At 33.1% G+C, this 20,951-nt stretch overlaps 1 non-coding gene across 1 annotated transcript; it reads right to left on the reverse strand.

The window, feature by feature from the left end:
- Positions 1-10,454: 10,454 nt before the first annotated feature.
- Positions 10,455-10,561, reverse strand: LOC131180370 (small nucleolar RNA R71). The gene has a single exon (XR_009149146.1). It is a non-coding gene; the product is annotated as a small nucleolar RNA R71 (small nucleolar RNA).
- Between the last annotated feature and the right edge of the window lie 10,390 nt (positions 10,562-20,951).

Consider the following 20,951-nt stretch of genomic DNA (forward strand, 5'->3'; position numbering starts at 1 on the left):
AAAAATGAGAAATCCACCAGTACCAAAGCCCTCCAGCATATCAAAATTATTCACAGTATGGTGAACTATGTGTTCTGTCCGAAATCTGGCAGTTATGGCTATTTGAGTCACTTGGACATGTGTATTATGTGGCACATTGTGAATAAAGTTAGGTTGAATTTAGCTTACTTAATTTTCAAAAACATGTGCAAAGCCTATGGGATTGGAAAACTGCCTTATGCACATTTGTTAACTGCTGTGTTTAAAGAGCTAAAGGTGAATGTCACTAAGGAAAGCTCTAGGGCTGACTTGATAGTGCTTAGAGAAATACATTCAGACACTGATGGGAGAAAAACAAGATTTGAAAAGGGTGGTTCCTCCTCTGCTAAGGTTGATTCTGCCTCTGCTAGTGAAGTTTTGAATGAAATTCAAGGGATAAAAGCTACTGTTAATGAACATTTTAGTTCAACAAATCAGTCCCTTGACATTCTCAGAAAGTTTGTGGATGTGGTTGACTACAAAGTGAGTCACCTGCTCACTCAAAATGAAGAATTGAAAAAGTTGATTATGGATCTTCAACAGGCCAAGGAAACTGGTGTTCCAACTAAAGTTGAGGCTGCTACTCAAGTCTCTGCTGATAAGGGAGAAAGCAACAAAGTTGATGAGTCTCCTGCTGCTATGGCACATGAAAGTGGCCAAGTAGCTGAACCTGACCTTGAACCTGCAGTGGAAACCCATGTTGAGCATGCTGGTCACCAAGTCATTGAACCTAAGATTGGTACTACAGCTGATGTACCTACTGAGCTTGATGGCAAAAAGGTTGTAGAAGCTGAAAGTGAGTTACCAAAGGAAGGTGAAAAAGTTCTAGAATCTGAAAAAGCTGTTGAACCTCCACCTGCACCAACAGTTGAGCCAGCTGCTGCTCCTACGCAGCACCAGCAACCTTCTTTAAAAGATCACCAAGCTAGTGCTCAAACTCGATTCTGCAGCTGTCGCCTCGCAAAGAAAGAAAGGTAAGAAAATGTACAAGTCAATAGTGTCAAATCCATACCAGACCCTCGCTGCTGCTCTTCAACCACAATCTGAAGAAGATGAGCCCGAGAAAGATGATCAAGTGGCTGAACAAGCACCTCAGCCCCCTGTTATTAAACTCCCTAGGAAGAAAATGGTGCCTTCAAAATCCACTCACAGGAGTAACAGACTTAAATAGCATCTCATCTGGATTTTTAGTTTACTGATTGCATATTTAGTTTACTAGTCTGTTTGCTGCTATTGGTTTTTAGTTTGCTACTGTCTATCTTACTGCATTTACATTCTGGCTCACATGATTCTTTTTGGGTACTTTCTCCTGTTTCCTTTTTGATTGATGACAAAAAGGGGGAGAATGGTTATGGATATGTGAATATGTGTTGATGACCATGAAAATATGGAAATGTGTTGATATATATATACTTATGAAGTGTGGTGATATATATATGTGATGATACTTGTGTTGCTGGATATATGCTTATACTTGTGATTGATACTTGTGAAGTGTGAATATGTTTTATAGCATAATTTCAGGGGGAGCTTATGTACAGAAAATGGATTTCTTGGATATTATGTGCATATATTTAGGGGGAGCATTTTCGGTATACTATACTTGGATTTACATGCTCACATAAATTCTCACACACTTTTATTTTTGACTGATTGATTCAGTTGAGTTTTGTCATCATAAAAAAGGGGGAGATTGTTGACCCCGTGTAGCTCAAAATGAGCATTGATTTTGATGATAACAAAACTCAAAGAGAATCTATCTAACCTAACCTTAAAGTGATGTGTAGATTCTTTGTCTTATGCATAAAGAACCTTTGAAGTTGTATCTAAGGAGAAAGGATACTCAAAGGTATTTAAAGACAAATCCAAAATGAGAAAAAGGCTATGGAAATCAAGACTCAAAGCAAAGGTATGAAAAGCATAGTGTTAGAGTCTTAGGTCTTTTTGTGAAAAAGAATAGATGAGAATTTAGTCATATGGAGCTCAAAAATGAAAATTTATTTTCTGATTACTTTTTCTCATCATGACCTTGAACACAACTATTGAAACATTTTTTAAAGGTCTAAATCATTTTACATTGCAAGTTGAGATATGTAGCTGTTGACTTACTTTGCTAACTGGTTTGCTAAATTTTTCAGTTTGCCAATGAGTTTGCTAAAACGTTAGTTTACTAACCAGTTTACTGACTGCTCCTAAAATTTCATGAGTTTGCTAATTTATCAGAGCTGCTCAACTTCGCACAAAAGGACAAAATAACGACTATTTTGTCTTGGACAGTGTGTATAACGTTCCAAAAGGGTTTCAAACGGTCTAAAATGATTTGGGACTATAAATACACATTCTTTACTTCATTTACACTTAATGAAAGCTTACATTTGAACTCCAACATTGATTTTTCATTTATTGCTTTTATTCAAGAGCTTTAAAGATTTTGAGCTACCATTGGCAAATCAACTCATCTCTTCTTTATAGTTTGATTTGTATTGAGTAAGAGTGAGTGTTGAAACATTGAATTGCATTCAAGAGAGGTTGTACAAGCACCTATTGAAGCTTGGGAGAGTTAGTGCTTGTGATTGCACTTGAGAAGGTTTCAAGCTACCTTGGTGTAAAAGCTTGGTGTTGAGAAATTGTAAAGGGCTTTTGGTCTCTTGCCTTCAAAAGAGCAAATAGTGGAGAGAAGACTCAAAGAGGGTTCTTTGAGAGAGTGGATGTAGGCTAGTTAAGCCGAACCACTATAAAAATCCTTGTGTTTGATCTCTCTATCCTTTACCCTTTTACTTATGTGCAATTTTAAATTTTTCTTCATATACATGATATTGAATATTGGTTAAATAGATTGATTTGATAAATTTGTGGACATATTAAGTGACTTGAGAAATCAATTGTATATTGTATGGTGCATGCCTTGTTAGATATTGCCATATACATTGATTGAGGGTTAAATTGCATCTTAGGAACACATTGTTGAAGCTCATATTGTTTTCATTACATATAGAGAAATACTTAGTTGAACATAGCCACAATTTTTCATTAGGTTACAAGCAAGGGCCGAAAAATTGTTAAAGTCCAATTCACCCCCCTCTTGGACTATTTTTGGGACAACACCATGATATTTTCTTTCTTTGTAATCCTTTGATACAAAACAACTATGTAATCCCTTACTCGGGCATTTGAGCTCCCTCAATTAATTCTGCCTTTGGAAAAAAAATTAATTAAAAAATATATTATAAGAATTTTAATTTCGATTAAAATGTGAATAAATTATTTACAGCGTGATTTGACATGTTGATAATTTTTTTGTAAATACTAGAAAAGGGAAATTACATCGGTGAGAAATTGATTATGAAACAAATATTAATTTCAAGCTACCTGCTCCATTGATAACTTATGCAGAAGCCAAGTCCCATTAATTAGCTAGTGAAACGCCATCTCAAGCTTATGATAAACTTAAAATCTACAATTACCAGGAAACTCAGTTTAATTCCCAGAAAGAAAAAAAAAAAAAAAAAAAAAAATCTTTATTCACCTCCTCTTGTTCTTGCTTCCCAACAACAAAGTAAAGTAAAACAAGACCCTAAAGAAAAATCCCCAAGCAATGGTGATCCATAAACAACTCCATTTGCTTATATCTGTAATACCTTGTACCCTTAGTATATCTGGTCCAGTGACTATACAAGTGCTGCACATTACGTTCTGCCCAAGGTGTTGCTCGTGCTCTGCAACAATTTGAGTTTCAGCGCCACGAGCACAGCGCACGGTGTGTTATCAAACATTTGCACGCCCCTTACAAAGCATTTTGTGGGATCCTGGAACTCATTTTGTAGAGCTCCTTCATATGGATATTTCACCAGAGAGAGATAGTGAAACCATATCCAGTAGGGAGGAATTCGATCCCGAGAAATGAAGAATCCACTGAAGAGAAGGAAGTAAGCCAAAATGGCAACAACAATTGTGAAACCTAGCATTACGTGAGAGACGATGCCTGAGAGGAATGTAACGAATGAACTTCCTGCCCAGAATGCAGATAAGATTGTGAAGAACTGAAATTGTGTATCAAAGAAAAACAGAGAGAGATAGACCTGACCCAAATGAAATTAAGAATTGTCGGACCCAAAATTTTGTGTTGTAGTTGGTGTATAATTTAAATATTTTTAAATTATATAAATTTTATTAAAATATTTTGAATAAATATATTATTATTTATTAATTAAAAAATAAATAAAATTTAAATTAATAAAATACTGATTTAACATCATAAATATCTGGTAAGTAAACTATAAAATCTCTACAGTTTTGAAATAAAAATTTAAATTGTTTAATAAATTAAATTAATTATTAGCTTGAGGAAACATGAATTCGGACATACCATGAGAATAAATTAAATATTGTTCTTCTCCAGAAAATAGACTGACTATTTGAATCAGCTGCAGAATTCTACCGATCTGAAATAGATAACAGACAGAGAAAACGTGATTTGAACTAATGCTCAGTGAATGATAATTAAAACACACAACAGAATAGGAATAGGCAGATGCTTCATTAATTTCATAATAAATTTTCTATTCAATAAAATCATACTCATGCTATCAAAATCATTCAAAAAAAAAATGTATAGTACAGTACACCAGCGTGATGATACCCCACATCACCAAAGGCCAGATGGTAAGCGCGCTACAGATATTAGATACCTTCCTCCTCCTTCACAGACATCAATGGATATGATAGTAATGCAAATCATAAATTGCAATGATGCATGACTCAATAATGCTACGTAATACCTTGATAGTCCACACGGTGGGACCAGATAATAGATACAGATATAGATATGGGCATAGGTACCAATTCAAAATAGAAAATCAATTTGTACAAATCAATCAAAATCAATAAAAAAATTTTAGATAGCAAATAATAACTGATAATACAATTCCAATAGTTTATTTCAATGATTCCAGAGAGTCAATAAGATCAAATCAATTTATTGTAACATATAGATAAATTTTATAGTCAGATATCAATCAATATAAAGACATTAAAGGCCTGTTCCCGAAATCTTAATGGCTCTAATGCAGAGATAATTGACAAAATCAATTATTTAATCAAAATCGGAATAAAATTCAATAATAAAATAAAACTCTAGAAATTTACATGTAAAATAATTATTAAAATACTGATTTAAAATTTTATTTAATAACAAATTTAATGCTAAGAAATTTTAAAAGGGACTAAAATGGTGTCATATACTATAATTACCACTCACTTGAAACCTTCAAGACAATAGTTATTTTCAATAGAAGAGAGACAATTTTAACTGACAGATTGAATATTCGAATCTCCTACACACCCAAAATATAAAAGAAAAATATCAAATAATAATAAAATAAAATAACTTTAATATATATATATATATATATATATATATATATATATATATATATATATATTACAAGTATAGGTAAAGAAGGAAACCTTTTATGTATTTTCTTTTTTTTTTTATAAAAATAAGTTATTGTCCAACAGTAATCATGATTAACCCAATTCAATACCAATGATCAAAGAAAAAAAAATTGAATTTCTAGAGTAGTAACAAATCAATGAAAGAAAATAAAATCAAATTCACCCATTATTGAATAAAGAATGATAATTTTTAACTTGAAAACATAATCGAAAGTGATGAATAGAGAAGTAAAAATTTAGAGATTTTTCTGCGCACATCTATATATATATATATATATATATATATATATATATATATATATATATATATATATATATATAACAATAAATAAAAGATTATGAAAATACCTGTTGAGAGTATTTGGTATAAAAGGAGGTGATAAACAGGCTTTGAGAGCAAAGTTTAGCAGAAAGAGATTATTATGGTATATATATTTCAATAGTTCCATTAGGTATAGAATTGAATAAGAGTTATTATTGAATTGTGTTGTTTAGATTACAGATATATATTTAATTTCAAAAATAATATATATATATATATAATAAATAAGTAGGCTATCTAATAAAATATTTCTTTTTTTAGATAAATATATTAAATTATTGTTAGCTAATTAAAATAAATAAATAGATAAAATATTGGGTTTCCACATACTTCTCCCTTTAAAAGAAATTCGGTCCTCGAATTTAAACAGACAAAATTCTAATCTAAAGAATAAGATAAGTGAGGATGTTTGGCTCGCATTTAAGATTCTGTCTCCCATGTGGCCTTACTACTTGAGTGATTATGCCACAAGACTTTGACTAAAGCTACTTCCTTAGACCGGAGTTTCTTAATTTATTGATCTAAAATCTTTACTAGTTGCTCCTCATATGACACATCATCCCTAAATTGTATGGTCTGAGATTGCAAAACATGAGATGGATCTGTTACATACTTCTTAAGCATAGAAATATGGAAAACTGGATGTACATGTGGAAAACTAGGTGGAAGGGCTAAATGGTAAGCAACTGCTCCAATTCTCTCTAAAATTTCAAATGGACCAATAAAATGAGGACTAAGTTTCCCTTTCTTCCCAAACCTCATGATTCCTTTCATAGGTGAAACTCTTAGAAATACATGATTACCAACCATAAACTCTACATCTTTACGCTTAGGGTCAGAATAACTTTTTTGTCGACTCTGAGCAGTCAAAAGTCTATTACGAATCAACCGTACCTTCTCTGAAGTTAACTATATCAACTCTGGTCTAGTAAGCCTTTTTTCTCCAACCTCATCCTAACAAATTGTTGACTTACACTTTCGGCCATATAATGCCTCGTATGGAGCCATCTCCATACTTGCCTGATAACTGTTATTATAAGCAAACTCCACTAAAGGCAAATGATGATCCCAACAGCCACCAAAATCCATAATACATGCAGGAAGTATGTCATCCAATGTCTATATAGTCCTTTCTGACTATCCATCTGTCTGATGGTGAAAAGCAGTACTAAAGTCTACTCGTGTTCCCAAAGCTTCTTGAAATTTCTTCCAAAATCGAGAAGTAAATTGAATACCACGATCAAAGACAATGGAAACTGGAATACCATGAAGACTAACAATCTTGTTTATATACAACTATGCAAGTTTAGCAAAGTTATATGTAGTCTTTACAGGAAGGAAATGAGCAGATTTTGTCAATCTGTCCACTATCACCCAAATTGCATTGTAACCACCTTGTGTACTACGTAAACCCACAACAAAGTTCATGGCAATGTGCTCCCACTTCCACTCGAAAATAGGCAATGGCTGAAGTAACCCAGATGGTCTCTGATGCTCTGCCTTAACTTGTTGACAAGTTAAACATTTAGCAACAAAGTCTGCAACATCTCTCTTCATGCCACCCCACTAATAATGCTCCCTTAAATCACAGTATATCTTAGTTGAACCTGGGTGTACTGTGTAAGCAAAATGGTATGCCTCCTCCATGATTTCTCTTCTCAACTCATCAACACTAGGGACACAAAGTCTAGCGCCATAACGAAGAACTTCATCATCATCTAACATTAACCCTTGAGCTTGGCCTTGATGGATACTATCTATAATCTTACACAACTGAGAATCTCTCTTCTGAGCAGTCTTAATTTGATCAATCAAGATAGGCCTAACTCGAAAATGTGCTAAGAATAATCCAGATACGATTTCAAATTCTACTCCTTAATCTAATGACTCATGTAATTCACCAATTGGAGGCCTCCTCTTGGTAGATATGTGAGCTAAACTATCAGAAGACTTCCTACTTAGAGCATCAGCCACCACATTAGCTTTTTCTGGGTGATACTGTATGGTGCAATCATAATCCTTTAGCAATTCTACCCATCTCCTTTGCCTAAGATTAAGATCACGTTGTGATAAGTGCATAATTTATTAATTTTACTTCTATCACATTTAGTGCTTTTAGTATGTTTTTATGTTTAATTCAGTTGGTTAAAATATATTTATCATTTAGGCATATTTTTAAAAAGTTGTGGAATAATTGTGTTAAATGGAGAAATTTTCAACATTTGACCTTTACTTTATTTTTCAGGTGTTTCTAAAGTTGTGGATTTCCAAATTGAGTGTTGTTTAATCCATTGAAAAGCTAAGATAGAGCACTTCAAATGATAAAGAGGGACCAAAGCCCAAATCAGTCTCCAAGGTTGACAAAATGAGCTATGGATCTATTGCAAAAGCCCATACTTGATGTGTCACGACCAGTTTTAGTATTTATTTTGTATCCGGAGTTTCAGATGTCCAAATGAAGCAATCCCAAGCCCAATTGAACCTTAAGAACCACCTCTACAACTTCTATGAGGGGCTAGATGAGAGATGAGACCATTTTAATTGTTAAAAATGGCAATGAAGTCATCACCATCACTATAAGCTGGACCGTCTGTCTGAACCAGTCTTGATTTTTAGGCCATAACTTGGGCTGTAGACCTCAGATTTAGGCAAATGAGTACCCGTTGGAAAGCTAAGAAATAGGGCTACAACTTTCCTGAAGAGGGCAGAGACAGATTCGGAAAGAAAGTCGCTAAAAATCAGCCTTGATTTTAGAGACATGAATGCAGACTGAAAATCTATTTTTTAAATTTTAAAACTTTTCCTAGTTTGGTTCCTATCTTTGGGATTATGTTTTTAATTATAAATACGTCTTTAGGTAGCAGCTAAGAGTATCCCAATTCAGACATTCGTTCTCCATAGAAGACCTTTGTTCCCATTCTCTTTTTAGATTTATTTTTTATTTTTCGTTTATTTTTCTGTAAGTCATGAACATGAGTGGCTAAGTTTTTAATTCAGTTCAAGGGATTCAAGTTCTTTTGTGTGATTTGTGAGATCAGGTTCTTAATTTAATTTATGTCTTTTTGAATATCTATTATTTTCTAATTTAATTGTTTTTTATTTGTTGAATGATTTGCTAAAAAGGCCTATTAGTTAATTGTTTGATTTGATCAATTGCTAGTTCATCTTCACAATCTGTAATTGTTCTATAATATTGAATATGAGTAGCAATTAGGTTTTATTGATTATGATCCAAGTTTTCAATAATAACCTAAGGAAACAATAGGGTAGATTAAATGATTTATGCTTCATAAATTGTTATTCAGCTTAACTATTTCCTTTTCTTAAAGCAGTTATTAATTTGATGAAGATTGCTTAATATCAACTCAGTTAATAATTAGAGTCAATAAGAGTGTTGGGCTCGAATTGATGAGTATAGGGAAGTGAGGGGTTTACCTCGCTGTTTGATAAATCTACGTTAAGTATTCAATAAGATATAATTGTATTTTTTTTTATCTATGATCTAATCAATGCATTGGAATGAGAATTACCTTGGACTGAAGTTTGTTTAATTCGAGAGTTTCTTATTTTTATATCTTAATTTTGGATTATTGAGTTCTTCTTTGGATTGCGAATTACCCCCCCCCCCCCAAACCTTTGTTTCTTTTTTCCATTACACAAGTGCACGAAATTTAATAATTTAGTCTCTAGGGTTCGACCTGGATTTACCACTTACTACAGAAAATATTTCATAATTGGTGATTTTAGTTAATTTAATTACTGGTAGATTCGACAACCATCAAGAATTTTGGCGCCGTTGCCGGAAACTGAAATTTATTGGATTTTGTGTTTTTTTTTTGTTAGGGTATTATGTTATTAATTTTGTTTGTTTAGTGTTGCTATTTTCAGGTTTTCGAAAAAAAATTACGGTGTTACTATTCATTGATAGATTTTTTGTTGAATTTGGAGGGCGGTCTATACCTATTTTGAAGGAAACAACGTTCTGATCAAAACCAATGAATAAAATTCATTGGCCCCACCCTCTTGAGGCCAAATTCTATTCTTTTCTAGGGTTTTGAGGCATTTTTCTATTTTTACTTTGATCTTTTTTTTGTTTATGACAAGAACTTCTCAATTTGGTGAGTTGTTCTTTGATCCAGAAGTAGAAAAAATAGCTAAACAATTAGAAAAAATAGCTAAACAGTTGAGAAAATTGGCTAAGCAGGCTAAACAGATTCCAAGTACATCTGAAGGAGTCCAATCTCCAAGGGAGTTAAGTTCATATTCGGATTTGGATTCAAATTTCGAAAACGAAACCATGGCTGCTAGAACTTTGAAAGAGTTGGTTGCTCCTGATCTAAACCAATAGCCTTTGTGTATCCAATACCTTGCTTTAAATGTTGCTTTTGAGTTGAAATCTGGACTAATCCATTTGTTGCCTAAATTTCATGGTCTTGCAGGAGAGAATCCATATAAGCATCTAAAGGAATTTCATGTTGTGTGTTCCAGTATGAAACCTCAAGGAGTTTCAGAGGATCAAATCAAGCTTCGAGCTTTTCCCTTCTCACTGAAAGGCACAGCTAAGGATTTATTATATTACCTTCCTTCTGGATCTGTCAACTCATGAAGTGGGATGAAGCAGATATTTATGGAGAAGTATTTTCCTGCTTCCCGTGCTGCCAACATAAGAAAAGAAATTTGTGGAATCCAGCAGTACAATGGAGAGAGCTTGTATGAGTACTGGGAGCGATTTAAGAAGCTGTGTGCAAGCTATCCCCATCATCAAATAAGTAAGCAGCTGTTGATTCAGTATTTCTATGAGGGACTTCTACCAATGGACCGTAGTATGATAGATGCTGCTAGTGGAGGAGGTTTGGTTGATAAGACACCAGAATAGGCAAGGAGGCTGATTGCTAACATGGCAGTAAATTCTCAATAGTTTGAAATGAGAATGGATCACACACCTATGAAGGTTAATAAGGTAAGTACATTTAACCTTGAGAAACAAATTTCTGATTTAACTTCTTTGGTGAGGCAGTTGGCCGTAGGGAACATGCAAACTGTTAAGGTATGTGGAATTTGTTAGGTTTGAGTCATGCTACTGACATGTGTCCTGTGTTACAAGAGGATGAATCAATGCAACATGCTAATGCAGTAGGATATTATGGACAGCCATAATACAGGTATGATCCCTATTTGAATACTTATAATCCAGGATGGCGAGATCATCCCAATCTGAGTTATGGGAATCAACCAGTGCAAAATCGATACTAGCAGCAAAGACCACAAGTGAATCAACCACCTCCACCTCCGCCTCCCTCAAATCAAGTTATGTCATTTGATGAAATTATTAAGGCTTTGGCTAACAATACACAACAGTTTCAACAGGAGACCAGAAATAGCATTCAAAACATAGATAGGCAGATTGGTCAGTTAGCTTCATCTGTGAGCAAGCTTAAAGCTCAAGGTTTTGGAAAGCTTCCATCACAAACAGTCATAAACCCTAGAGAAAATGCAAGTACAATACTGTTGCGGAGTGGGAAAAAAGTTGATAATCAGACTCCACATGAGTCAACGAAAAAGAAGAAGCAAGGAGAAAAAGTTTCTAAAGTTGAGGTAAATACTGAACCTAAACTGAATAAGGTTAATAATTCTATTCTTCCTCCATTCCCATGCAGGTTAGCTAAAAATAAGAAAGAAGAACAAGAGAAAGAAATTTTGGAGACTTTCAGGAAGGTGGAGGTGAATATACCTTTACTTGATGCGATCAAACAAGTTTTCAAGTATGCTAAATTCCTTAAGGAATTATGCACTACAAAGCGCAAATTGAGAAATAATGAGAAGATCAGTGTGGGGGAAAATGTGTCGGCATTAATTCAGTGAAAAATACCCCCTAAGTATAAGGATCCAAGTTCGTTTTCTATTCCTTGCAAAATAGGTGATTCTAGATTTAAAAGTGCAATGGCAGATTTAGGAGCATCTATTAATGTTATGTCAAATTCAGTTTTTTAAACTTTAAAATTGGGTCCTTTAAAAGAAACTAGTGTCATTATTCATTTAGCTGATCGTTCTAATGCTTACCCATTGGGAGTAGTTGAGGATGTATTGGTGCAGGTTGGAGGATTGATTTTTCCTGCAAATTTTTACATTCTGGATATGGAGAATAGTGTTCCCACATCAAAGTCAGCTTTGATTTTGTTTGGAAGACCTTTCCTAAAAACTGCCAAGACAAAAATTGATGTGGATGAGGGTACCTTAACTGTAGAGTTTGATAGAGAGACTGTCAAATTTAATAACTTTGATGCCATGAAGTATCCTGTTGATGATCATTCTGTCTTTTATATTAATGTTGGTGATACATTTGTGCAGGATGTTTTTGAGGATGAGTTAGAAAGAAAATTACAATTGCATGGATTAGAGGAAATTCGCCTTAAGGCTTATGAGAATTCTAGGATCTATAAAGAAAAGACAAAGGCATTCCATGATAAAATAAGGAAGCAGTTTGTGATTGGACAAAAAGTTTTATTGTATAATTCCATATTGAAGCTGATGCCTTGTAAGTTGCGTTCTCGTTGGATTGGACCCTGTGTTGTTACTAATGTGTTTCCTTATGGTGCAGTTGAAATTCAAAGTTTAGAAACTAACAAAGTGTTTAAGGTCAACGGTCATGAACTCAAGCCATTTTATGAGGGGTTTCAGGAGCATTCAGTGGATTAAGGAGCTTTGCTATATCGAGTTAACGATGTTAAATAAAGGCGCTACTTGGGAGGTAACCCATGGGTGGCTTGTTAGCCATAATAAGATTTGTTTTCTTTCCCTTATTTTATTTTATTTTCTAGCATTTTTTTTTCTTTTCTTTTGCATTTGGATTTTACACTGGGGACAATGTAAGTTTTAAGTGTAGGGGAGGAGAAAACTGTTGCTGCAATCTTTTTTATTAATTAAATAAAATAAAATAATAAATAATAAATAATAAAAAATAAAAAATAAAAATTCTTATAAGCTTAATTCATGATTCTATATTATTTCTCCGAGAGAAGTGCTTTGTCCTTGAAATGACTTTTCTATTTTAGATTGAATTTTTGAAATTTTAGGCAAGGTAATAGTAACTTTAATGATGGATTTTCCTTCTTCTCCATACCATAGAGTAATTTTTTCCTGCATAAATCATTTAGGCTTGATTTAATGGTGAAATAATTAGTTATGTGTGCTTTAAACTAGTGTCATGCATATTTCAAAACTTTGTTTAATCTATCAGGGCAAATTATAATATGTAGATGTATAAATTGGGGGAAATAAAAAGTTGAATTTGAAAATTGCTCCGCTATTTTAGTTAAGCAAACTAACCAGGGGTCTTAATGAACCCCATATTGATTCTCAAGCCAAAAGTTAGCTAGGATGTGAGCAAGGTACTTTTCTGAAGGTAACGGTTGAAATATAATAAAAAAAAAGTAACTGTAACAAGAGAGAAGTACCAATTTCAAATATATAAAAAAAGGGCATTTCTATCTCCCCTAAGATTTGCAAAGAGCTATAATTATTGTGCCTTAATAAAATTAGCCTTGTGTTTTGGTGTGTATTGACTTAAAATTTTATGAAACTTTAATTGTGTGAGCTTAATTGATTTCAAGCCTTTTATTTTGTGTTGGAAAATTGTTGATATATTGGTATGGTATTGATGGAATTTGTTGTGATGGTTATTACCTTACTTGCTTCTTCTTTCAAACTTTTAATCTTTTGTTAGAGAATATTGTGATAGGGTGAAGTTAAGAAACTTCTAAATGGAGTTTATTGAGAGTTTAAGTCATGCTTGAGGACAAGTATGGAATAAGTATGGGGGAATTTGATAAGTGCATAATTTATTAATTTTACTCCCATCACATTTAGTATTTTTAGTGTGTTTTTATGTTTAATTCAGTTGGTTAAAATATATTTATCATTTAGGCATATTTTTAGATAGTTGTGAAATAATTGTGTTAAATGGAGAAATTTTCAATATTTAACCTTTGCTTTATTTTTCAGGTGTTTCTAAAGTTGTGGGTCTCCAAATTGAGTCCTGTTTAATCCATTGAAAAGCTAAGATAGAGCACTTCGAATGATAAAGAGGGACCAAAGCTCAAATCAGTCTCCAAGGTTGACAAAATGAGCTATGGATCTATTGCAAAAGCCCAGACTTGATGTATCACGACCAATTTTAGTATTTGTTTTGTATCTAGAGTTTCAAACGTCCAAGTGAAGCAAGCCTAAGCCCAATTGAACCTTAAGAGCCACCTCTACAACTTCAATGAAGGGCTGGATGCGAGATGAGGCCATTTTAATTGTAAAAAATGACAATGAAGTTGTCACTATGAGCTGGACTATTTGTCTGAACCAGTCTTGGTTTTTAGGCCATAACTTGGGCTATAGATCTCAGATTTGGGCAAATGAGTACCCGTTGGAAAGCTAAGAAATAGAGTACAACTTTCCTAAAGAGGGCAGAGGCAGATTCGGAAAGAAAGTCGCTAAAAATCGGCCTTGATTTCAAAGACGTGAATGCAGGCTGAAAATCTGTCTTTTGAATTTCAAAACTTTTCCTAGTTTGGTTCCTATCTTTGGGATTAGGTTTTTTATTATAAATACGTCTTTGAGCAGCAGCTGAAAGTATCCCAATTCAGACCTTCGTTCTCCATAGAAGACCTTTGTTCCCATTCTCTTTTTAGATTTCTTCTTTATTTTTCCTTTATTTTTCTGTAAGCCATGAACATGAATGGCTAAGTTTTTAATTCAGTTTAAGAGATTCAAGTTCTTATGTGTGATTTGTGAGATCAGGTTCTTAATTTAATTTATGTCTTTTTGAATATCTATTATTTTCTTATTTAATTATTTTTGATCTGTTAAATGATTTGCTAAAAAGGCCTATTAGTTAATTGTTTGATTTCATCAATTGCTAGTTCATCTTCATAATCCGTAATTATTGTGTAAGATTGAACATGAGTAGTAATTAGGTTTTATTGATTATGATCCAAGTTTTTGATAATAACCTAAGGAAACAATAGGGTAGATTAAATGATTTATGCTTCATAAATTGTTGTTCAGCTTAACTATTTCCTTTTCTTAAAACAGTTATTAATTTGATGAGGATTGCTTAATACCAACTCAGTTAATAATTAGAGTCAATAAGAGTGCTGTGCTTGAATTGATGAGTATAGGGAAGTCAGGGGTTTACCTCGCTGTTTTGTAAATCTACGTTAAGTATTCAATAAGATATAATTGTATTTCTTTTGTCTATAATCGAATCAATACATTGGAATGAGAATTACCTTAGACTGAAGTTTTTTTAATTGGAGAGTTTCTTATTTTTAGATCTTAATTTTGGATTATTGAGTTCTTTTTTGGATTGCGAACTAACCCCCCCTCCCCCCCTCAACCTTTGTTTCTTTTTTCCATTACACAAATGCACGAATTTTAAAAATTTAGTCTCTAGAATTCAACCTGGATTTACCTCTTATTGCAGAAAATATTTCATAATTGGTGATTTTAGTTAATTTAATTTATGGTGGATTCGACAACCATCACGTTGGTTAAAGATGTATTTGAGACTTTTGTGGTCAGTAAAGATTTCACAAGTCTCATCATACAGATAGTACCTCCAGATTTTTAAAGCAAAAATTACTGTAGCTATTTCCAAATCATGAGTTGGATAATTCTGCTCGTGCCTTTTTAACTGACGAGAAGCATATGCAATAGTCCGTCCATACTGCATCAAAACACATCCTAAACCAATCCTAGAAGCATCACAATACACTGCATAACCCCTTGATCCAGACGCAAGATCTAACACTGGTGTTGTAGTCAAATGAGTCTTAAGCTCTTGAAAACTTTTTTCACAAGCCTCAGACCATTGAAATTTCACATTCTTCTGTGTCAACTTAGTTAAAGGTACTGCAATACGAGAGAAGTTTTGAACAAACTGTCTATAATACCCTGCTAAACCCAAGAAACTACAAATCTCTGACACAATTGTTGGTCTAGGCCAATGAAGCACTGCCTCAACTTTCTTTTTATCAATACACACCCCATCCTTAGACACTGTAAGACCTAGGAAAGCCACACTATCTAACCAGAACTCACATTTTGAGAACTTGGCATATAGCTTGTGTTCTCGTAAAGTCTGAAGGACAATTCTCAAATGCTGCTCATACTCCTCTTTACTCTTTGAGTACACTAGAATGTCATCGATGAACACTATAATAAATTGATCTAAGAAAGGCTTGAAAACTATATTCATGAGATCCATAAAAGCGGCTGGAGCATTGGTAAGACCAAAAGACATTACAAAAAATTCATAGTGTCCATACCTAGTCCTAAAGGTCATCTTGAGTATGTCTTCTTTCTTGACCCTCAATTGATGATACTTAGATCGAAGATTAATCTTGGAAAAACACTTTGCACCTTGAAGTTGGTCAAACAGGTCATCTATACGTGGAAGAGGATACTTATTACGCACAGTCACCTTATTCAATTGCCTATAATCAATGCACATTCTCAAAGACCCATCCTTCTTCCGCACAAATAACACAGGAGCACCCCATGGAGAAACACTAGGGCGAATATGTGCTGATACAATAAGGTGGCATAGATATGGGTTCAGTTCCAAGAACTAAGTTTATACCAAACTCTGCCTCTTGCTCCGAGGGTAAACCTGATAAATCTGCTGGAAACACATCAGGAAACTCCTTAACCACTGCAACATTCTCCAAACCTGCATGCTTAAAATCATGACAATTCAATGAAACGTGATAAGTGGCTAACCAATCCATGCTTAAAATCACATCAAACTCAAACATATTCAAAGAAACAAGATTTGTAGCTAATTCCCTATCTCCAATGTGAACTATACATCCCCTATACACCATATCAGTGTCTATTGCATTCCCCATAGGTGTTGAAACAGATAAAGGATATTATAACAAAGTAGGTGGTATACTAAATCTCATGAAAAAGTATGGAGAAACAAAGGAATGACTAGAACTAGGATCAAATAGTACTCTAGCATCAAATGAGCAAATAGGAAGTTTACCTGTCACTACTGCATTAGATGCCTGAGCATCCTCCTAAGTCAAAGCAAAAACCCTGGCTTGACCTTTTACCACCAGATGTTTATCCCTGAGTTTGAGTAGATCCTCTACCACCAGAACCTCTACCACCCTTTCTACCACTATACTGTGAAATTGGCTGAACCTGAGAGGGAGTAGAATGTGCTGCCTGACTAGCACCCTGAGTTGTCCCACTAGTAGGATAGTCCCGTCTACGGTGTCCTAGCTATCCATAACCAAAGCATGCTTCAATGACCCAATGACAAGTGCCCTTATGTGGCTTATCACAATGCTGACAAGGAGTGGTAACAGGCCCAGTGCTAATTTTGATTATACCGAGCATTCCCTGCACGAGTCCTCTGCTCACGTCCCTGACCAATTCCAGATTGATGTGCCCTATTGCCAACTGCAGACTGAGAACCTTGCTTATTACCTTGATAAAAACCCTGATGACTTTGTCCTCTATTAAACTGATTACCTTGACTATCTTTCTTAAACCGCTTGCGTTGCTCACGAGCCCAACGTTCATCATCATATATCTCCATCTGTTTAGCTCGATCAACCACCTCCTCATATTTAGGTAGTCATAAAGGAGCTACATGATCAATCAGCCTACCTCGTAAGCCCCTTTTAAACTTGCGAGCCTTCTTCTCCTCATTTGGAATCAAGTGTTTACCAAAGTGGGATAATTTGGTAAACTTCAGCTCATACTCTGTAACTATCATGTTGCCTTGCTTCAAGGTTTCAAACTCCAAGGCCTTAGCCTCTTGAACATTAGGAGGGAGAAATCGCTCTAAGAAGAGAGAGTGAAACTCAGGCCAGAGGATAGAACCTTTAGGTTGCCCATTCTTCTTAGAGAGATACCACTCACAAGCAACTCCCTTAAGCTGATTTCCTGCCAACATCACCATCCTGGCACTACTGCAACCCATAGTGTCATAACACGTCTCTATGTCATCTAGAAAATCTAAGGGATCAGCTAATGTATTCTCTCCAGTGAACTCCTTTAGTTTTAGCTTGAGAAAGTCTGTAGAGTCAAGGAATCGAGCCCTATCCTGAGCTGGTGATGAAATAGGGCCAACCACAGGTTGCTGTTGTTGAGTTGTAAGGTACTCAGTTATAGTATTAACAACATGATTCATTGCATGCAATCCCGCTGTCAAATCTGCCATAGTAACCTGATCAGCTCTAGGTGCTTGAGCTGTAGTAGCTAATTGGAATGGTTGTACCCCAGTCTTAACCGTAGGCATCTGTTCAGATGTCTGATTAATAGTTTGAGATGGTACCTCCCTTGTTAAATTAAGGTTTGCACCATTAAGACCCTTGGCCCTAGCTCTCCTCTTACGTTTAACTAACCCAGGCATCTATTCATTTTAATAAACAAGCATTAAATCTAAAGATGTGAGCCAAATCAAGATAGGTGAAAAAAAAGTACGAAGGATGCAGATATCTAAAGCAATGATAAACTGAAAAGACGTTAAGGATCCTATACTTCGCAAGTTTACTAAACCTAAATCGGACTCTAATACCAACTTTGTCATGACCCAAAATATTATGTCTTGACCTGGATATAATTTAAATATTCTTAAATCATGCAAGCCTTATCAGAGTATCTTGAATGAATATATTGTCACTTACTAATAAAAAAAAACAAAATCCAAATAAACAAAATACTGAATAAGCATCATAAATATCCCATAAGTAAACTGCGGAGTCTCTAGAGATTTCAAATGAAAACTTAAACTATTCAATAAACTAAACTAATTATTAGCCCGAGGAAATATGAATTCCGACATACTATGAGAACAAATCAAAGATTGTCCTTCTCCAGAAAATGAACTGAATATTTGAATTATCTGTAGAATTCTACTGATCTGAAACAGACAACAGACAGAAAAAACGTGGTTTGAGCTAATGCTCAGTGAATGATAATTATAGCACACAATTGAATAGAAATAAGCAGACGCTTGATTAATTTCACAATAAATTTTCTATTCAATAAAATCATGCTCATGTTATCAAAATCATTAACAAAATAATTCCATAAAATATATATAAAAGAAGTTCTTTAAAAAAAAATTTTATAGTACAATACACCAAGATGATGATACCCCACATTACCAAAGGCCAGATGGTAAATGCGCTACCAGATATTAGATACCTTCCTCCTCCTTTATAGATATCAATGCATATGACAGTAATGCAAATCATAAATTCCAATGATGCATGACTCAACAATGCAACGTAATACCGTGGTTGTCCACACGGTGGGGCCAGATAACAGATGCAGATACAGATACTGGGCACAGATACCAATTCAAAACAGAAAATCAATTTGTACAAATCAATCAAAATCAACAAAAAAATTTTAGATAGCAAATAATAACTGATAGTACAATTCCAATAGTTTATTTCAATAATTCCAGAGAGTCAATAAGATCAAATCAATTCAGTGTAACACATCGATAAATTTTATAGTCAGATATCAATCAATATAAAGATATTAAAGGCTTGTTCTCTAAATCCTAATGGCTCTAATGCAGAGATAATTGACAAAATCAATTATTTAATCAAAATCAGAATAAAATTCAATAATAAAATAAAACTCTAGAAACTTACATGTAAAATAATTATTAAAATACTGATTTAAAATTTCATTTAATAACAAATTTAATGCTAAGAAATTTTAAAATGGACTAAAACGGTGTCATATACTATAATTACCATTCACCTGGAATCTCCAAGACAATAGTTATTTTCAATGAAAGAGAGATAATTTTAACTGACAGAGTGAATATTCGAATCTCCTACACATCCAAAATATAAAAGAAAAATATCAAATAATAATAAAATTAAATAACTTTAATATATATATATATATATATATATATATATATATATATATATATATATATATATATATATATATAAATAAGTTATTGTCTAACAGTAACCATGATCAACCCAATTTAATACTAATAATAATAAAAAAAAATTTAGAGTAGCTGTAACAAATCAAGGAAAGAATATAAAATTAAATTCACCTATTATTGAACAAAGAACGAGAATTTTTACCTTGAAAACATAATCAAATGTGATGAATAAAAAAACAAAAATTTAGAAATTATCTGCGCACATCAAATGAGGTGAAAATATTTGTTGAGAGCATTTGATATAAAATGAGGTGATAAACAGGCTTTGAGAGCACAGTTTATCAGAAAGATATTATTAGAATATATATATTTCAAGAGTTTCATTAGGTGTAGAATGAAATAAAAATTATTATTGAATTTAATTGTTCAGATTACAGATATATATTTAATTTTAAAAATAATATATATCTATATATATAAAATAAATAAGCAGACCATCTAATAAAATATTTTTTTTAAATAATTATATTAAATTATTAGTAACTAATTAAAATAAATAAATAAATAGATAAAATATTGAGTTTCACAAGAACGTAGAATAGCAAAACCAAGTCACCCACCCCCTGCCCTCCACGATGATTATTCGGTTTCTTCTTCAACTGCTATTCTTATTTTTTATTTCTCTCATTTTTATTTGGATAAATTACTGTCAGCTCCTTATAATTTATTAAAATTAATTATTTAAACTTTATATTTCAAATTTTAATTATAACGTCCTTATCTTTATAAAATGAAAAATGTTTTAATTATTTTATCAAAGAAATATATATCAACTTATTTTAGTTTTATTAATGCTCTGTAGTTTATATAATTTTAAATATTCATATTGCTTAATCCCATGATTAAACTTAACACAAGTTGAATAATATTTTTGTTTGATAGAAATAAATTCAATTCAACTCAACTAAATTAAGTTTTTATCCCAAAAATTTAGAGTCGACTATATGAATTTTCTTTCTTCATTTTAAATAATTTTGGGTTAAATCCTCGAAAATGTATAATGCTTCTAAGTCATGTGTTTAATAGAAATAAATATAACAGAAAAACTAAAAAAATTATTTTAACAAAAATCTGAATCATGTTCACTTTAATCTTATTATATATAAGTGTTTTCATTTTTTTTAATTTTTTTTCTACAAACTGAAAATTAGCAAACAATAAATTTATAAT

The sequence above is a fragment of the Hevea brasiliensis genome, chromosome 5, assembly GCF_030052815.1.
Source record: "Hevea brasiliensis isolate MT/VB/25A 57/8 chromosome 5, ASM3005281v1, whole genome shotgun sequence".
Lineage (NCBI taxonomy): Eukaryota > Viridiplantae > Streptophyta > Magnoliopsida > Malpighiales > Euphorbiaceae > Hevea > Hevea brasiliensis.